At 44.7% G+C, this 17404-nt stretch overlaps 1 non-coding gene across 1 annotated transcript; it reads right to left on the bottom strand.

Annotated features, from left to right (window-relative positions):
- Nucleotides 1-10446: 10446 nt before the first annotated feature.
- Nucleotides 10447-10522, bottom strand: Trnap-cgg (transfer RNA proline (anticodon CGG)). Its single transcript has one exon. It is a non-coding gene; the product is annotated as a tRNA-Pro (tRNA).
- Nucleotides 10523-17404: the final 6882 nt, after the last annotated feature.

Genomic DNA, 17404 nt, shown 5'->3' with positions numbered 1-17404 from the left:
GAGCCCCGTTAGCAGAAGAATGCTATATTCAGAAGTAAATTCTTAAAGTGCCACAAAAACAAGCTCTGTAACAAGAGTACAGATTCACTATTAACTTATAGAAGTGGCACATGAATATTAAATGCGCAAGCAGTTTAAAACCAACGAGCAACGGAAAGATGCGTGTTGAGCATAACAACACAAGACTTAAATATAGCTGTTTAAAAATACCTGAAGTAAATTTGTTTCTTGCAGATGACGTCATCCGAGCGAGCTCTACTTTTGCGCAGTCGTTCCTGCAGTCTCCTTGATAAATAATTTCTCATGGCTCGAAGTAATATTTCAGCAGCAATTTTGGGAAATGGTTCACGAATCTCAGCTTTTAATTCTTCTGCTTTAACAGGTCGATTACGATACACTTTGCTTTTGAAATGGTCCCAAAAAGCAGATGGAAGGACCCCGGAGGACGCGGAATGCCAGCGTTTCTCGAAACTATACCGTAGCCAAAGAACTGGCCCACACGAGCCACAGATATTCGTGCTGCGTGTGACGGTGGTCGTTGATGGTGAAACCAGCCTTTCTCAGTAATTTTGTGAAAATGTCTTAGTTTCTGCGCAACAAAGGCTTCGAGCGTGGTGATGTACCGATCGGATGTGACTGTAGTCGCAAGGACATCGTCATTCCCGAAGTTAATAAGGGCCTCTTATTTCACACGATGGCACAGTACAACAGACCTTAATTTTGTTGCAAAGCATTGGATGTTGCTGTATCTGAGTGGGATTTTCTTGTGCTCAATAATCTTTGACTCAACAATCTTGTAGTCAATAAAGTATTTTTTTATTAGAAAATCCATTAAGATGGATATAGCCTTCAACGATACTCAAAGGTTGTTATAAACCGCATTACCCTCGTTTACCTTTTGAAGCATTCGTTCACAGAATTGTCGTCGCGTTACGTGATAGCTGACTTTCATTTCCTGGACGATGTGCAACTCGTGTGGTTGGTAGCGCAAGCCCTGTACCAGTATTCTTCGAACACTTGAACTATGCAGCTTTAAAGACGACGTACGAGGACAGATTGAACGATGAGGGTTTCTTACGAGGGCACTACGAACGGCATCGATATATCGTATGGTGTACGAATGATTTGCACACGGCCAAGAAGATTTTTCTTCACTGCTGAACCCGTTTTCTCAAAATTATGAGTCCACTTGTTCATTGCATGTGCTGATAGACAGTGATCGTGGCGCTTGAGCTGAAGTAATGGTGAAATTCTATACGTGCAGCTTTCACACAGACTCTGCTTTTGTAAAAAGATTTGATGGGAAATGCACATTGCGCATCAGTGCAAGTATCCATATTAACTGAGTGGCGAGATGGCGTGAGTTGGTTGCAATTATGCGGCGTTAACAATCGCCCGTGGTTAAAACGCCATTTTTCTGAATCACCCTGTACAAGGAAGCAGGTTATAGAAAAGACAGGAGCTGAAGACATCTTAGCGGCTGTTCAGAAATTGAAGTTGCTAGGGGCTGGAGTATATATCATGACGAAATGATGGGAATGGATTGAAGAGATTCCGAGTTGGACTAGTTGTGACAAGGAAAGAGCAAGAGAACTAAGTAATGGAAGATGTATGCGTGACATAAGGAAACAAGCAGGCCAAACTTGGATGAGAAAAGCTGATTATCGTAATATATGGAATAGTCTGGAAGGGTTTCTCATGCAGCTGGAAGAGTTTTAAGTTCAGCAGTGATTACCAAATGAGTGATAACGACGATGATACAGAGCATGCTTGGGAGAAACGACCAGTGGTAGCAAGCGGACGAGAACTGAAATGTTTGGAAGTTGCATCCCCTAATGCCAAATTCCCTACAAAACGATGAGGTAATGGGTTGGCGGTGGACAAAGCCACTATTCAGCCAAAGGTTATGTAAGCAGAAAACACCTTCGGAAATAGATAAGAACGATGACTGTAAAGATCGTTTCAGAAATACACAATAGCTGACAATATGTATGGCTTTTATAAAATAAACATCCACTGGTGGGGAATACAGATGATTTTTAAACATTCTTAAATGATTCATTATGAAATTAAATACAAACATCAAAAAAGTTTTGCATCACCTCGGACGCGAGTGTTCCGGAACCAGTGTAGAAAACTGGAATAGAGATCAACAGAAACATCATTTCCCCCCTTTTTATTGCTCATGAAAACCACACATTGCGTGTTCTACCACCATACAGCGAGACCTTCTGAGGTGGTGGTCCAGACTGCTGTACACACCGGTACCTCTAATACCCAGTAGCACGACCTCTTGCATTGATGCCTGCCTGTATTCGTCATGGCATACCATCCACAAGTTCATCAAGGCACTATTGGTCCAGATTGTCCCATTCCTCAACGGCGATTCGGCGTAGATCCTTCGAAGTGGTTGGTGAGCCACGTCGTCCACAAACAGTCATTTTTAGTCCGTCCCAGGCATTTCCGATAGGAATCATGTCTGGAGAACATGCTGGCAACTGTAGTCGAGCGATGACGATATCCTGAAGAAAGTCATTCACAAGATGTGCAAAATAGGGGTGCGAAATCTCGTCCATGAAGGCGAATGCCTCGTCAATATTTTGCCGATATGGTTGCACTATCTGTCGGAGGATGGCATTCACGTATCGTACAGCCGTTACGGCACCTTCCATGACCACCAGCGGCGTACGTCGGCCTCAAACAATGCCACCCCAAAACCGCAGGGAACCTCCACCTCCCTGCACTCGCTGGACAGTGTGTCTAAAGCGTTCAGCCTGATCGTGTTGCCTCTAAACACGTCTTGGACGATTGTCTGGTTGAAGGCGTATGCGACACTTACCTGTGAAGAGGACGTGACGACAATCTTGAGCGGTTGAATCGGCACGTTTTTTGGCCCATCTGTACCGCGTTGCATGGTGTCGTGGTTGCAAATATGGACCTCGCCATGGACGCCGGGAGTGAAGTTGCACATCATGCAGCCTATTGCGCACAGTTTGTGTCGTAACACGACGCCCTGTGGCTGTACGAAAAGCATTATTCAACATGTTGGCGTTGCTGTAAGGGTTCCTCCGAGTCATATTCCGTAGGTAGCGGTCATCCACTGCAGTAGTAGCCCTTGGGCGCCCTGATCGAGGCACGTCATCGACAGTTGCAGTCTCTCTGTATCTCCTCCACATAGCTTTGGTTCATTCCGAGACGCCTGTACACTTCCTTTGTTGAGAGCCCTTCCTGGCAAAAAGTAACAATGAGGACGCTCTCTAACCGCGATATTGACCGTCTAGGCTTGGTTGAACAACAGATAACACGAGCTGTGTACCTCCTTCCTGGTGAAATGATTGGAAATGTTCGGCTGTCACACCCCTTCCGTCTAATAGGCGCTGTTCATGCACGGTTGTTTACATCTTTGGTTAGTTTTAATGACATCTGTGAACAGTCAAAGGTACTGTGTCTATGACACAATACCCACACTCAACTTCTGTCTTAAGAAGCTCTGGAAACATCGGCGATGCAAAACTTTTTTTTGATGTGTGTACAGTTACTGATGACATATGAATGCTGCTATAGTGTTATGGTAGTGTCTCAAAATGATCATGGTCATTGTGGAGATGGAACGATAGCTATTGAATATGGTGTCCAGCGGAACCGCAAGTAGTCGGTGAGTTGGAGAAGGTGGAGGGAGGAATGTTGTGGCATGGTGTTAAGTGGATCGTTGTGACTAGGGTAGAAAAGAGGGGTATACGTCAGGACAGATTTCGTCGCTTGAGAGTGGGGTTTCGTTGAATTTCTGGATAGATAAATCTTGGAGGTGCATGGAAAGTGCAAATTGGGTACAGAGGCACAGTAGGGTATCTAGGTTCGGGAATAATGGGTGGGGTATTGGGTGCAGATATTGGGTTCTGCGATTAATGTATTGGATCTGAAGGTGCTTCTGTAGGAGATGCGTTGTTACAGGATATCATTTGGGGAGGGTAGGCGGACGCGGTTGATGAGGCAGAGTGCATGTCTTTCCAATACTTCAAGAGACTTGTAGAATTTAAGGTAGGCAGAAATCAACGTAAGGATGGCGATGATGACAGATTTATAGGTGAGGATAGTGATAGAAGGATGAAGATCTCAGGTGAGGCCTTTTTGTTAGTAGGTTAGTAGCTTTATTCGATTTCAGGCTTTGTGTTGGAGGGTAAGGAGACGTATATTTCGTGTTAGCTTTCCGTCGAGGGTAAATCCTAAATACTTTGATTTGTATATCAGAAGGATGAGTTGGTTGTATGTGGAGAAATGAAAACATGGGCGCCGGGCACATCGAGTGGTGCCTCCAAAGAAGGTGAGTTGGCTTTTCTGTGAATTTGCTTGAACTTTACATGTGTAACAGCATTCGACCAGGAGATTCAGGTGGCGTTGAAGGAAGCCATGGGAGAGTTCAGTTTCTGCAGCTCTTATTTTCCGAGAAAATCTGAAAGAAAACAGGAAGAAACGGCGGAAGTTTCATCAGCAGAAGCCGTCGGGAACTCAAGCAGGAAGGCAAACAGACTGTGTGGGCGAGCTTTTCAGACTGTCGGGTGTTTAAGCCGTGCACTTTATTTGAACTCAATCACACGAGCGGTCGTGGCGCAGGCGGGTGGGTGGCCAGAGGGCGACGGTGGGGAGGGGGGGTGAGAGGGGGGGGGGGATCTCTGGCGGGGCCAATCCGCTTAGCGGCGCCACTGGCGCTGGTCTGTGAGAAGTCCGCGTACCGAGCGGCGCCAGTGAGCGAGCGCGTCAGTCGCCCTGATGGGCGAACACTGTGCGCGCTAATAGTCTACTGCTCTCGGCTGAATAGGTTTACCAGTGGGGATCCATTCTATTCCACGGTCTCAGTGAATTAGCCTGCACAGTCGGTGCTAATGGCCAGCCAACTTGGAGCGCTGTATTCGCAGTAGGAAAAGAGACCGAGAGCTCTTGCACGGCATAATTAACGAGAAAAATTAAAATTCTGCCTGGTACCGAGCTTTTCCCATTTCAGCTTTTTTTTTAACAACTCCAAGGGAACTTGGCTTTCTGGTGGTGTCTGGGAGCATATTTAATGCACATTCGTTGAAGACTTCATTCACTTTTTTTTAGTCCCTCAGTACATGGAGGCCTTGCTTCTGCAATTACCGTCATAACTAATTCAATTTATAGCACCGAGCGGAGAGAAATCGATTGTGTATAGAGTAAGTTAAGGATAAGGTTTCATTTTGTCCTCTTCAATAAACTTGTAGTGTTATCTACAAACAGGAACTTTTTTCTTGTGCAAAGTGTTCGATGGTAAATAAGTAATAAATATCGTTTTGTTAAACTGGTGGTCTCGCGGTTCTAGGCTCGCAGTCCGGAACCGTGCGACTGCTACGGTCACAGGTTTGAATCGTGCCTCGGGCATGGATGTGTGTGATGTCCTTAGATTTGTTAGGTTGAAGTGGTTCTAAGTTCTAGGGGACTGATGACCTCAGATGTTAAGTCCCATAGTGCTCAGAGCCATTTGAACCTTTTTTTTTTTTTTTTGTTAAACTGAAGGGAAAGCACCACTTCTGACGTAACTGGACAAAACAGATCAGTATGAAATGAAAATTAATATGATCTCTACTGTTTCCTCGGCTGTTGACTCCAAAATTGTCCTGAAGAACATTTTACTCCTTCCACTTCCCACGTATCACCCTAATTTCAGCGTAACAACTCCGTTCGACTTCATCAACGGTTTGGTTCATATTCCTGTTTTTCCACCATCCCGTCAAGTATAACTTTCTACAATACAGCCGGCCGCTGTGACCGAACTGTTCTAGGCGCTTCAGTCTGGAACCGCGCTGCCGCTACGATCGCAGGTTCGAATCCTTCCTCGGACATGGATGTGTGTGATGTCCTTAGGTTAGTTAGGTTTAAATAGTTCCCAGTCCAGGGGACTGATGACCTCAGACGTTAAGTCCCATAGTGTTTGGAGCCATTTGAATTCTACAATACACACTGATCTGCCACAACATTACGACCACATATTTAATAGCTGGTATGTCCATCTTGGGCACGGAAAACAGCGGCGACGCGTCGTGGCATGGAAGCAATGTGGTCGCTGGAGGGAGTTAGCACCACATCTGCACACACAAGTCACCTAATTCCCTTAATTTCCGGGGAGCGGGGCAATGAGTTCTTACGCTACGTTCAATCACGTCCCAGATGTGTTCGCTCAGGTCCATATCTGGCGAGTTAGTTAGCCAAAACATCTAATGGTACTGACCAGTTTATTCCTGGAACCAATCTATCACACTCCAAGCCTTGTGAGTTGGCGAGTTATTTTGATGGAAAATACCACTGCCGTCGGGATAAATGATCATCATGAAGGGGTGTACGTAGTCTGCAAACAATGTAAGATACTGCACAAGCTGAAATGGACCCATAGTTGTTCACGTGAATATTCCCTAGAGCATAATGAGCCGTCGGCAGCTTTTCTCCGTCGTGCAGTACAGGTGTCTGTGGTATCGATAGCAACGATGTCACAGCATAGTTTCAAAGGTTGGCACTATCACGAGACGCCGACGACAGCGCCCTCTAGCTAGTGCTGTGGAGCTCTACGAGCTCCGCTACAGATTCTCCCCATTTCATGAGGTGCCGACAGCCAGGAAACATCTCTTCAGTTTAATTTGCTATTGAGACTTTGCACCAGTTACGATGGGCCCACAACGTCGCACCTACGTGTCACCACCTAAAGTTATGTGATATGTTTGCGTATGCTTGTACACTAGTAAAGGTGCGTTAACTGCATTTGCAGTACCGACGTGTACTACCTTTTCCTGCTTCTACCCACGCGCAGGCCTTCCAGGCGGGATACAAAAGTGTCGAGGAGCTGTTCCCCTGGAAGACGACTGATTCTCGCCCTCCCATCGGCATGATGAAGAGGGTATCAGGATTCATCAGTCCATGCAACGCTCTGCCACTGAGCCAACGCCCAATGCTGATAGTCACGTGTCGTAGTTGCCGATGTCGTGCTATTAACTTTGGCACATGCATGGGTCGTCGGCCACGGAGGCCCATCGTTAGGAGTGTCTGGTGCACTGTGCGTTCAGGCGCACTTGTACTCTTCACAGCATTAAAGTCTGATGGTTCCGCCACAGTTCGCCGCGTGTCCTCTGTTACCAGTCTGCCCAGCCTACGACATGGTACTTCTGTAATGAGGATGGTAGCCCAATCCTACGACGTCTGAACATGGTTTCGCCACATGTTGAAGACACACACCCCAGCATTCTTCGAACGCCCGACAACTAGAGCAGTTTCCGAAAGGCTAGTGTCTACCCTCCTGGCCATAACAATCTGCCCTCGGTCAAACTCAGATAGACTCCCCATTCTACACACAGACACTACATGTACCGTGCGTGTGCCTGACCAGCAGTCATTCCTTGCCAGGTGACGCTGCTGTCGCCTGGACGGGTTCATATCGATAGTGGGTCGGTGGTCATAATGTTCTGGCTGGTCAGTACAGCTTCACGTGCGGCACGTTAGTTTACGAGACACGGAGGTGAGCCACACTCAGATGTGGGGTGAGTAATTCAAGAAGAACAATCACTTTGCAATCTTGAGCATATAACTGCCCACAGTTGCACTTTTCAACCTTTACTGCAGTGAGACACAAAGCTGACATGTTTATAAGATACTGACTCACCTTTTGAAGTTTGCAACAGACAGCACTATGAACATTTACTAAGCAAAATTTTATAAGCCTGAGTTATAGAAACTTTTAATTTTGAAGTTGACATCAACTGTTTTAATACCTGTTTGTATTACTTTAAATTCTATTTTTCACTTTAGTTTTGTAGCAAGCCCACAAACTTTTAACAAGCAGTTTTAATTGCAACATTACTTTCAGCAAACATTATTTACTTTAGCACACTGTTTTGCCACATTACCTTTAACGTTCTTTTTACTATGTTCAAGAGGCATTAGTTAGTAAATTATTCTTTCAATAAGGACACTCGGTAAGCCTTTTAGCATGGGAAAGACCCTAAGTGGATATGTGACTGAGGATAAATCAAATAAGTTTTCATAGATAATCTTTTTGTTTACCTTATTATTGAAAACAAATAACCGGCCGCGGTGGCCGTGCGGTTCTAGGCACTTCAGTCCGGAACCGCGTGACTGCTACGGTCGCAGGTTCGAGTCCTGTCTGGGGCATGGATGTGTGTGATGTCCTTAGGTTAGTTAGGTTTAAGTAGTCCTAAGTCATAGCGGACTGATGACCTCAGATGTTAAGTCCCATAGTCATCAGAGCCATTTGAACCATTTTTTAAACAAATAAATCATCCACATGAGCTGATCCTTCACTGTACCCTTCTACAGTTCCTTGGTTCCATTACAGTGATTGCGCGACGTGGTGGCGAGTGCATGTTGGTGGGTGGATTTGCATGCGGGAATGTTGGACTGTGTCATTTCTTGCTGGCGATGATAGATACCAATTCCAGAATAGTTCCAGCTCTTTATCCATCCATCCATCCGAGGCTTTGGCACGTTGGAAAACGACACGAAAAGCCTCTCTCGGCACCAGCACAATACACAACTTATACATGAGCAGTTGGCAGTTTGGTAGCTCGTCCCCAACTGCCTTTCCCTTCCACCTTTCTATTCATGCCAACCACATTTTGCGCGCGCTATAAAGTTCCGTTCCAGAGGGGAACCACACCGCCTTTTACATACAAAATAACTAAAAGCCCTTAGTGAGGATCAGTCTTTACATAACAGCAAATAGCTACTTTAAACAAAACATATCGTTTGCGCATATTGGCATTTCTATAAAAATTATTTAAACAGAATTGCAATTATATATATTAAGTTTTGTTCCCTCCAAATGAGACAAAGAATTTAAATGATAGATACACTACATTGCATAGAATCAAACCATAACATCAAAGTTTTTACAAAGGGAAAAGCGAACACACTTGTGCTATCAATACAATCAAACAATATTTACAATATATTAATGACAGAAGATAGAACAGACAAGAAAGAAAAATTTATGTCAGTAGAGCTTTGGAGCTTAGGTGTTACAAGCACTTCATGCGTTTTTTGCTAGGAAACCAAACTTACATCATCTATGTAGCAGGAACATGATGTAAGTCGGGTTGCCTACTTTAAGGTCCATGAAGTACACACTAAAGGAAGAAAAGGAAACAAAAAATCACGTACTATAAAGGAATCATCCAAAGGTGACGGAAATCGGTAGATGTCATAGACCTGCACAGACAAGTAATTTCAGTTTCAGAAAAACTGGATGATTTATTCGAGCGAAAGAGCTCCACAAACTTAGCAAGTCAGTAATATGTTGATCTACCTCTCCTGCTTTTGCAAGCAGTGGTGGGAAATTTGAAATGCGCCAAACGCCTACATCTCGAAAATGCACATCAGTTCTTACTGTCGCCTCAACTTATTATCGAATTAATGTTTTGAGTGAATAACGAGTTTGTTAAGAGGTTTGTAGAGTTTTATTATATTTTTGGTGTTAAAATGTTGTAGACACGTGACACCTAATGTTCGAGAAAAGCTATGTCCCATCAAGTCAGCGGGTTTACAACGCCCAGCCGATTGCAGCAAAGATGACAGATGCGGAGCAGCTGGCCACTAGAAACCTTTGCCGGCGACGTTGTTAAAGAGAGAATTAGCGTGATATGTTTGCTCGCAGAGAGTAGTTTCCGGCTTGTCCACTAAGAATTTCTGTTTAGTTCAAATGGTTCAAATGGCTCTGAGCACTATGGGACTTAACTACTGTGGTCATCAGTCCCCTAGAACGTAGAACTACTTAAACCTAACTAACCTAAGGACATCACACACATCCATGCCCGAGGCAGGATTCGAACCTGCGACCGTAGCAGTCGCGCGGTTCCGGACTGCGCGCCTAGAACCGCTAGACCACCGCGCCCGGCTTCTGTTTAGTATCTCAGTACTGTTCGAGTAGTGGTCCTCGAGAGAGATTTCTCACACGTCTCTGTATGTCCATCTTTTTAGAGATGGTCCAGGGACTCGGCTGTTCGATATAGGATTTCAAATTAAGCGCCTTTCAGCCGTCTAGTTTCCAACCTTATTTTATTTGGCAACCAGTTTAGCGTTTTACTACGCCATCTTCAGACCCCTAACCGACATGCAGGAAGATCCTGCCTCGGTTGTGATCACAGCATGGGTCAGCATTACTGGTATTAGTAGATTTTTGCTACTATCAGTATTGCTGGCCCCTGTTGTGATCACAACCGAAATAGAATTTCCCCACATGTCAGTCAGGGGTCTGAAGATGGCGTAGTAAAACGTTGAAACTGGTTGCCCAAATAAAATAAGGTTGAAAACTAGACGGCTGAAAGGTGCTTAATTTGACATCCTGGTACGTGAATAACTCTGCAACGGGGATGGAACACTAGTGTGTTCAAAGTAGTTCTAAGTTGTGAAACTTCCATTCAGATTAAAACTAGGTGCCGGACCGAGACTCGAACTCGGGACCTTTGCCTTCCGCGGGCAAGTGCTCTACCAACTGAGCTACCCGACCACGACTCACGCCCCGTCCTCACAGCTTTACTTCTGCCAGTACCTCGTCTCCTACCTTCCAAACTTTACAGAAGCTCTCTTGCGAACCTTGCAGAACTAGCACTCTCGACCCGGCACACAGTTTTAATCTGCCAGGAAGTTTCATATCAGCGCACACTCCGTTGCACAGTGAAAATCTCATTCTAGTTCTAAGTTGTTTAGAAAGATATTTCGAGAATGTTATCGGCTTGTGTAGAAAATGATTATTTCGTCGATTTCGGTAGTGTGTACAGTCGGCAGGCGTAGGAAACGTTCCGATTTATTAAAGTGTGAGATTAGTTCCTCCTGTTTGCGATTAATGGTGCGTTGCGATGTTTAACAGTAGGCGAAACGTGTTTCAATACTTTTGGAAGATTTTCCATTGGATGGAGAGGTGTTCGCACGAAATCGTTTTGTTATTTTTTGGTTGAGGATTAAAGCACGCACTAAGGGATAGTAGCGTTACATAGCATTGTTGTGGTTGTATAGGTGTACGCAAGCACTGAGGAATAATGGTGTAGCGATATTTGGATAGGATTTATTGCGTGACTTCGGTGCGAGCGTTGTAATATAGTAGATTCCGAAAAATCTCGTTGGATTCACTGAATGTGCGGTCTATATTAAAGAGAACGGCCGTCCTACACAATAGTTATTTATTGAGAAACAATAGGAAGTTTACTGACAATGTGATCGCTTCTTCCCTTGTCAATAAACCATTTATCAGATAACACGTTAATTCCCTCTAAAAGAGATAATCGAGTGCTGTGTTCTGAGTTTTCAGTATTAGTGGATCGTAAAAGTCAATGCCTGAAGTGGTTGAGCTTTGTTTGATTACTTAAGTTGATACAGTTGAAAAGTAGCGGTGACACTCAGGTTTTTTGTTTTCTTTTTTTATTGCATTTTCTCTTAGTGGGGTTGAATAGAGTACCAGCACTCGTAAAGTAAAACGCTGACTTGTACCTGTAAACGAATTAAAGAAAAGAAATAAAAAATTAACTCTTGTAAGTTGAAGAAGTCAATAGCCGACTTGTCAATTATCCCTAAACCATTACAAGAAAAATATTCAAAAGCTTATTTCAAAGCAGATAATAGCTCGAATATATCTTTTCGTATCAAAGTAAGTCCAAAGGCCAATAACATGAAAGACTAGCATATTGATAAAAGCAAAGGTCAAAGAAATTAAAACCATAAAGAGAAGGTATAGAATTTTTCAGTTAATAACTTGCAATGAAAAGAAAGTTAATTAATCTTTATTTAGATAGGGAAAGCAAATTTTCATTTTATTGAAAAGTGATTAACTATAAATGAAAAGTTATTCCATTTAATTCTGAAAGGTTGAGATTGACAAAATAGTTCATTACGACAAAATTTTTAATAGAGTCAAGGATGTTGTTGTAGCAAGGCGTTATTTATAGAGATTATCGTTGACTGACAGCGAAAGATAAGCAATATCATATTTGTATCTTTCCCTTGTGAACATATTCTCCAATTTACGCAAAAATTTATAACGTTCATATCGATTGCTTGTATATACGATACTCGTTAAAGCTTTAAAAGAGGAGCAACTACAAGAGATCTGTATGACGAATTCATGAGTTATAAATGAAAGCTGTAATTTCTGTTACCTACGTTATTGAGAAAGTGTTTAGTTGATTTGTCGGAGTACACAGAGTAAATTTCGCTATAAGTTACTGTTGCTGACAATGTAAATGTATCATTCTTACTCCCCGTAGACTCTGACATTTAGTATTTTTCTGGTGATTGATACTGGTTACGGTGGCAGTTTGTCTTTCGAACCTAGTGAACCCTGATAGATCCGTTGTTGTGATTAATATGCAGATAGCTACCACTAACCCCATTACTCCACGAAAAGTGTTACTGTGTCCAACCTTTTGTTCATAGGGATGTCGTAGCGAGCTGTAGTGTGGTTTATAGCGTGAGAAGCTAAATATAAAATCTTGTATTGGTCGTTGTATTGGCATAGACGATTATTTGTAGTCACACAGATTACGTCGTTGAGTGTAGGCAAGGTCTTGGCAGTACAACCTGTTGTAGTATTACGAGAATGAACTACATTGTCCGACGTTGCTTTTCACCCACGTATTGCAGTATGTTAGAGCCTGTTCGTGCAGTATATCCCCTACGAGTTAGTGGTATCTGGAGGGTGGCGCAGTATAAGATTCCTAACAGGATACTTCGCTTGAAACATTTCTTTACGTTCCTTAATGGAGCCCGTCTTTATTTAATACTCCAGAATATCAGTCAGCTGTTCTAACGCAAACTGCCCCATCTCTGTAACAACTCAACAATGCGAGCTTCCCACAACAACTGAAGCACGAACTCGCAACCGCACTCAAATTTCCGATAAAATGCAGTGTGGCCAACTTTCTAGACAGTGTTACCACTTCAGAAGCAATTCGATTAGTGATGGTTAACCGGTATGTTAGGCGTACCAGTTTTGTGTGGGACACACTGTATAAAGAAGTGGGAATGTGGCATCTTGTCAGAGGAATCGAATATCTGCCTGCGTGTGAATGTTACACGCCGTTGTATTGAAATCACACGTCAGAACAATGATGGCAAAATTGTACTTTTTTTCCAAAGTAATTAAGGTTTCGCAGATTTCTTTTGAAGTGATTTAGATGAACATAGAAAACTAATTGTTACTAAATTACCTATAAGGTGGCAACCTCTTTGTTTACAGCGGCTGTCTTCCATACGAAATTAAAACTGTGGACTGTAACGGCACAGTTTGTAAGTATTGACTACGAAATCCACATATGCTCTGTTGAGCACTGATTTCTTCATCTCCTTCAAGAGGAATGTGAATATACTTTTCTTGTACAAGGGAAACGAAAGGAATGCGACACAGATGGAAAAAAGTAATTAAACTGTTGATGATTTCAGAAGTGATCATCATAACTGTGAGACAGACGGTCAATGCCTTCATCGAGAAATGTTAGCGGTTGCCTGCTGATCCATGACTGTACACAAGCTTTCACCTCTTCATCTAAAACAAATGACGGCCACGAATATCTTTCTTCAGGGCTCCAAAATCACAGAAATCACATGGGGAAAGATCGGGACTTAATGGAGGGTGTGTAAGGGCTTCCCAACGACACATCTGCAGCTTAGTCCAAATACACTGAACAACATGTGAGTGGGACCACGAAAATTATGTATTTTTACAATGGTGAATTGAAAGAGAAAGGAAGGAAGGTTATAATGCGTCGTTGAGGTCGAGGTCATTAGAGATCGAGCACAACCTCGGATTATTCAAGGTTGGAGAAGGAAATCGGCCGTGCTCCTTCAAAGAAACCATCCAGACATTTGCCTGAAGCGGCTTAGGTAAATAACAGAAAATCTAGATCTGGATCGTGGTCCTCCCAAATGCGGGTCTAGTGTGTGACCACTACGCCGCCTCGCTCTGTGATGTCGAAGTGTGGCGCAGTTTTGTGACACACAAACCAAGAGCTGCTGCGTCGTGTGTAAGACGACCAAACAAGAAAAAGTTTCAGGGAGCGCGCTGACTGGCAGAGACAGCAAGAAGGCCGATTCCAAAGTTAGTGACTTCCTCACATCTCTTTTCCAGTTGGTATTGTTCTGGTAGCTCGTACGCTTTATAGAAGCACGTAACGGCTGGTCCCAGCGGAGGTTCGAGTCCTCCCTCAGGCATGGGTGTGTGTATTTGTCCTTAGGGTAATTTAGGTTAAGTAGTGTGTAAGCTTAGGGACTGAAGACCTTAGCAGTGAAGTCCCATAAGATTTCACACACATCTAGACATCATCTAAGAAGCATGTAATTTAAACACCTTCGTTAAAGAACTACTGCCAACATGAGTAACTTAGAAGCAGGGATCCTTTTAGCGAAGCAGCTTAAATAACAAAGGCGAGACCCCCTGTAAGACTACATACCAGTCAGGTTCCTTACAGAGTGTTCTGGTACAATAGTTATATACTTAGCAGCTATACACAACCGCTCGCTCGTCGGAAAGTCGGCACCTAAAGACTGGAAGACGATTGAAAGGAATCGGGAGTAATCCGCTAAACTGTAGACGCCTATCACTACCGTCGATCTGCAGTAGGATTTTGCAACATATACTGCTTTCGAACGTTGTGGGTTGCCTCGAAGAAAACGGTTCATTGCTGGCCGGGGTGGGCGAGCGGTTCTAGGCGCTTCAGCCTAGAACTGCGTGACCACTACGGTCGCAGGTTCGAATCCTGCCTCGGGCATGGATGTGTGTGATGTCCTTAGGTTAGTTAGGTTTAAATAGTTCTAAGTTCCAGGGGACTGATGACATCAGGTGTTAAATCTCATAGTGCTCAGAGCTATTGGAGCCATCTTAGCTTCCTACCACTTGATGGAGGACCTGCAGCTATACGTAAGGAAGCCCGGTGAGTTGTTCATTATTAAGTGATTGTATATCTAAAGTTGCTGTACACTTGGTGATTAAGTACCAAAATTTGCAACTTAGTTTACGTGTAATGAAATACTATGCTGTCAAGTAAAACTACATCAGAATGAGTTGTAGTGGTCTCATGTCCGTTTAGAGTAATACTCAGCTGTTACTATCACGTTTCAAGGAACAATCATATCTACGGCTGTATGGTAGTGTTTAAATGAATTCTTAAGCCAGGAATTTAAAAAAATTCTTGTTTTAATGTTATATTTTATGCTTTTATTAATATGAATGTGCAATTGCAAGCGAGCTGTTGAAACTGATTTATGTTTCAGTTGTGCAGAGCGCAGTGTATTTTGTTCGGTGCGGTGGGGCCTGGCACCAGGGGTTGACGAGTTGGCCGTCGCCAGTAGAACTGTCATCCGTTAGACCGCGCTCCACGTTGCTGGCCTTCTGTCTCGATCTAATCCTTGAGTATTGCTCTTCACTTGTTACTGAGGAACGCTCTCGGCTGGCTATTGCTCTGTTAACAGGTTGGTGTCAGAAGACTAAAATGTCTATTGCGCCACAGAAATCACTATATATGCTTCTGCAAGGAAAGTTAAACAGGGACACAATGGTCAGAATTAATGGGTAGACAGTATCGCGTCAGAGATCTGCCCGCTACTTGAGGGAATACCTAGATGAGATATGGAGTTACTTTCCGCATATCGAGCAAATGGCATCTAAGTCCTTAGCTTTGTTCAACAAATTAATATTTATCATAACGGTATAGTGGCTCCAATAGTAGGGCACGCATCCAGTGTGTGGACACACAGTTTAGCTCTGGCGAGGCCTGCCGCTGCTGGCAGGTGAATACAGAGGAATGTTTTGATGAGATGTATTGGGGCATTCAACAGCAGTCCCACAGATGCACTACTGGTTATCATGAGTCTATGCCCACTAGACTAGACCGCTCCTGGAAATTGAAATAAGAACACCGTGAATTCATTGTCCCAGGAAGGGGAAACTTTATTGACACATACCTGGGGTCAGATACATCACATGATCACAATGACAGAACCACAGGCACATAGACACAGGCAACAGAGCATGCACAATGTCGGCACTAGTACAGTGTATATCCACCTTTCGCAGCAATGCAGGCTGCTATTCTCCCATGGAGACGATCGTAGAGATGCTGGATGTAGTCCTGTGGAACGGCTTGCCATGCCATTTCCACCTGGCGCCTCAGTTGGATCGGCGTTCGTGCTGGACGTGCAGACCGCGTGAGACGACGCTTCATCCAGTCCCAAACATGCTCAATGGGGAACAGATCCGGAGATCTTGCTGGCCAGGGTAGTTGACTTACACCTTCTAGAGCACGTTAGGTGGCACGGGATACATGCGGACGTGCATTCTCCTGTTGGAACAGCAAGTTCCCTTGCCGGCCTAGGAATGGTAGAACGATGGGTTCGACGACGGTTTGGATGTACCGTGCTCTATTCAGTGTCCCCTCGACGATCACCAGAGGTGTACGGCCAGTGTAGGAGATCGCTCCCCACACCATGATGCCGGGTGTTGGCCCTGTGTGCCTCGGTCGTATGCAGTCCTGATTGTGGCGTTCACCTGCACGGCGCCAAACACGCATACGACCATCATTGGCACCCAGGCAGAAGCGACTCTCATCGCTGAAGACGACACGTCTCCATTCGTCCCTCCATTCACGCCTGTCGCGACACCACTGGAGGCGGGCTGCACGATGTTGGGGCGTGAGCGGAAGACGGCCTAACGGTGTGCGGGACCGTAGCCCAGCTTCATGGAGACGGTTGCGAATGGTCCTCGCCGATACCCCAGGAGCAACAGTGTCCCTAATTTTCTGGGAAGTGGCGGTGCGGTCCCCTACGGCACTGCGTAGGATCCTACGGTCTTGGCGTGCATCCGTGCGTCGCTGCGGTCCGGTCCCAGGTCGACTGGCACGTGCACCTTCCGCGACCATTGGCGACAACATCGATGTACTGTGGAGACCTCACGCCCCACGTGTTGAGCAATTCGGCGGTACGTCCACCCGGCCTCCCGCATGCCCACTATACGCCCTCGCTCAAAGTCCGTCAACTGCACATACGGTTCACGTCCACGCTGTCGCGGCATGCTATCAGTGTTATAGACTGCGATGGAGCTCCGTATGCCACGGCAAACTGGCTGACACTGACGGCGGCGGTGCACAAATGCTGCGCAGCTAGCGCCATTCGACGGCCAACACCGCGGTTCCAGGTGTGTCCGCTGTGCCGTGCGTGTGATCATTGCTTGTACAGCCCTCTCGCAGTGTCCGGAGCAAATATGGTGGGTCTGACACACCGGTGTCAATGTGTTCTTTTTTCCATTTCCAGGAGTGTAATAAGGGAGCACGCAGCCTTCTACTGGCTGCATAAGCAAAACATTGACAAAGTGCAAATTATTATGGGCACTCCTCTGATAAGTGTTAAA

This window comes from Schistocerca gregaria, chromosome 4, assembly GCF_023897955.1.
Source record: "Schistocerca gregaria isolate iqSchGreg1 chromosome 4, iqSchGreg1.2, whole genome shotgun sequence".
Lineage (NCBI taxonomy): Eukaryota > Metazoa > Arthropoda > Insecta > Orthoptera > Acrididae > Schistocerca > Schistocerca gregaria.
The sequence above is the reverse complement of the archived record's forward strand: the minus strand, read 5'-3'. Positions and strand labels throughout refer to the sequence as shown.